This window comes from Sorex fumeus, unplaced genomic scaffold, assembly GCF_029834395.1.
Source record: "Sorex fumeus unplaced genomic scaffold, SorFum_2.1 ptg000044l, whole genome shotgun sequence".
In the NCBI taxonomy this organism is placed as follows: Eukaryota; Metazoa; Chordata; class Mammalia; order Eulipotyphla; family Soricidae; genus Sorex; species Sorex fumeus.
In genome coordinates, this window is record NW_026606101.1 from 19,789,364 (window position 1) to 19,793,313 (window position 3,950).

A 3,950-nucleotide genomic window follows, 5' to 3' on the forward strand; every position below is an offset into this window, starting at 1 on the left:
GAATATTTCATAATCCCTCTCACTGCCCTGAAATAAAATTGATGCATTTTACCTACCTCTATATATTACTTAAATATATCTCTCCTATCAAATGCAAAATAAGTAAAAGGATAATTACTCATAAATGCATCAATTCCAAGTTAAGCATAATTAAGTATGGGCCAGAGAGATAGTATGGGAGCTAAGGTGCTTTCCTGGCACACAGCCAACCCCAGCTAAATCCCTGGCACCACATAGGGTGCCCCTGAGCACAGAGCCGGGAAAATAAGTCCTGAGTATTTTCAGGTGTGGTTCAACTCCCCCCCAGTGTAATATGCAAATGCTTCTCATAGAAACCATGATGAGGGGTGGAGGAATAGCACAGCGGGTAGGACATTTGCCTTGCACACGGTCAACCCAGGTTCGATTCCCAGTATCCCATATGGTCCCCCGAGCACCACCAGGAGTGATTCCTGAGTGTATGAACCAGGAGTAACTCCTGTGCATTGCTGGGTGTGACCCAAAAAAGCCAAAAAAAAAAAAGAAACCATGATGAAATCAGTCAGCTGCCATCCTCAGGACTCAGCTCAACTCACACAGTGTTTTAGCAACAGAATGTTCTAAAATATGAAGAGAATTTGGGAACAATCTAAAGAATATAATGAACAACCTTATATTTTGGCAATAGCTGCATTCCTATGAAGTCTGAAACATTTAAAACAGCAAAAATTAATATATTCACATGGAATGAAGTTTAATTGGGGTCACGTTTGATAGTAATAAAAATATGCTTTTCCCTACACACGTGTTTAGTGAGATGATACATGGAACTTGGAATAGTTATTGGTCTCCTCACCACTAAAATCCATCACTGTAACAATCAAACAAGGTTTACCCAGATATCCCAAAAGACCCTCTCCTTAAAGTGCTTGCCTAGTCATGAGGTCAAACCTAGTGCTGCCAGCTGGGGCCATCCTGACTGCCCAGCTCTTAGGAACTCCCTCCACCACCAGCCCCCAAACCCTCACAAACTATAAAGGTCCCAAGGTGTTCTTAACTGTTCTGTGGCCTGGGGTCACTGGCAGAAGGAAAACTGAAAAATAATAAAGTAAATAGTTCACAGAATATTAGCTTGGCAATAGTTCCAGCAGATTGAACCAAGAGATATGACCCAAGACTCATTATGTAGGTAACATGTATCTGTTTCTAGTACCGTGGAAACACTGTTTCGTGTAACTATTATTTGACTAATCTTTTTCTTTCTATACTTTGACTCCTTTCAATTAGATGCCATAATCACAACTCACATAGGAGTCAAATTTCATTAAGAAGATGCCTTTTGGGCTGGAGAGATAGTACAGCAGGTAGTAAGCTTGACTTGCACATGGCCAGCCCAGATTCGACTCCCGGCATCCCATATGGTCTGCCAAGCCTGCCAGAAATGGGCCCTGAGTGTAGAGCCAGGAGCAACTCCTGGGGATTGCTGGGTGTGACCCAAACACAAAACAAAAAAAAAAAAAAAGGAGTTGCCTTTTACTTCAGAATACCAAGTTTATACTGTCCAAAATATGCATCTAATGTTAAAAAAAAAAGAGGTAGAGGGGAAAAAAGAGGGAGGGTCTCAGGAATTATCATTCTAAAGTCACTTAAAGTTTACTTAATATTAGAATTTATTTATGCAAGAATGATTTTTAAATTTTCTTTCATAATTAAGGATGTTTTGTATTAGTTACCCATAAGAATAAATACTTGATTAGCTAGTATATAAAAATTCCCTATTTTTGTTAAGCAATATAAGGATTAAAGATATCAAAAGTTATATTATATGGTCATGTGTTCAAATATACACATAAATACATATGTAAATAAATTTGTATTGTATGACTGGAACCAATAAGAGAGAACATGGGCTACTTTGAGTACATATTATTTATGAATAAAACTATTTTAATTAAATTAATGATGAAAGACATTGTCCACATGCAAAGAAAATATGTTGCTTTGATTATTTGAAAATATATTATTAAACAGAAATTATTAAAAACAGAATAAAATAATTATCTGCAAACATATGGGTAAATTTCATTTTAAAAGAATAGGTTATTCTTTAAAACTATTTTGGGTGGTCCCACCACCAGACACCCCCCCACACACACACATACACACGAAATTGTTCTTTGCAATGAGTATTCTACTGATGCCACAGCATCCAGCAAAACTGGTAAAGAAATGCACCCCAAATAGGGAGAGGAGAGGGTTAACTGGATTGAGACGACGGGGTTCTTCCCGGTGCTGCCTCAGCTTCAAAACGCCTGTGTCCTCAATACCAGGCAGCTCACTCTGCTCTGTGTTCCTTGTCTCTGTACTCTTTCTCACCAACAGTTATCAAAATGAGTGGCTGTTTGTGGGCTCTATCTGGGGTTCTCAGTTCCTGAGGTTGCAAAGCACTAGCTTCTCATCCTGTGGGTCTTGAAGATGGAGGCCACATCACTGAAAGGGGAAGTCATAAAGACTGTGCCATCATGGTGCCGGAGCAATAGTACAGTGGGGAGGGTGTTTGCCTTGCATGTGTTCAATCCCCGGCACCCCATATGGTCTGACAAGCATCGCCAGGGGTGGTTGTTGAGTGCAGAGCCAGGAGTGTGACCCAAAAAGAAAAAGAATAAAAAACTGTGGCAACAGTAAAATGTTTCTGGAGGTGGAATAACCAAAAACAAACTCAAAACCCACCCCGCTGTGAATCAGAAGTGTTCCAGGCACAGCTTGCCTGGGTTGTATTTCTTCAGTATAAAAGTGCCTGGAGGGGCTGGAGCGATAGCACAGCGGGTAGGGTACTTGCCTTGCATGCGGCCGACCTGGGTTTGATTCCCAGCATCCCATATGGTCCCCTGAGCACCGCCAGGGATAATTCCTGAATGCAGAGCCAGGAGTAATCCCTGTGCACCGCCAGGTGTGACCCAAAAAGCAAAAAAAAAAAAAAAAAAAAAGTGCCTGGAATGGGGAAAGTTTGAGACGACCCACTCTAAAGGACATGCACGTACTTCCCAATCACCAGCCATCCTGATTTCCAAGCTGCAGACGGGTCAGGCAAAAGGGGATGTATCCAATGAAAGCATAAGTCAGGATCTGAGAGGTTGTGCCCCAAGTCACTGAGCCCCACACAGTGTGTGGCCCCCAACCCAGACCAGCCCACAGCAACCTTGCTCACCAGTATTCCCAGTACCAGATAGCAAGCCCGCTCAGAGACCCGCCCAGCCAGGCCCCACAGTCACAGTCACCGCTGCACATCCGTCTCCAGAGCAAAATCATTTTCTCATTCTAAACTCATACTCCTGGCACTTTCCTGGACATGCACTGTGGGCTGAAAAACCACCTCCTCACACACAGGGTCCCGGCTGAGGGTGGAGCATTGGCATACCCCCCTATCCTCCTGTTTCAGCTCAGGTGGTCAGGGAACATCCTTTTGCCATCCATCAAATGCCATATTCTTGATGCTTTTGTCCTCTCTGTAGTTGATTTTGCAATTTTAAATGGTTCATAAAGGTCAGAAGTCTCAGGGGTCAGGGCATATGCCTCGTATGCTCAAGGACTCAAGTTTGATCCCTGGCACTACATACAACCCCTCCCCTCTCCCCCTCCCCCCCCCCACTCCCTGTAGCTCCAGGACCACCAGGCATGGGTGGAGTGCTCTCAGCTCTGCTGAGCCCAAGAAGCATTACATTGCTACTCCCGCATATTGAACCATCCTGCCCAGTTGGTTAAATATCATCACAGGAACCCCTGCGCACTGTTTGGGAAAACCCTCTCCCAAATAAAAGTAAAATAAAAACAGCCCTACACCATTACTGGTCGGTGTTCCTGGAGGCCAGGATGGAGCGAACCCGGGATAAGTTCCACCCAGGCAGGTCCACCCTGGTGCTGTTGACTGTGGAGTTCAGTGTCGAGGAGCAATAAAGAGTAAAGCTGGTTCT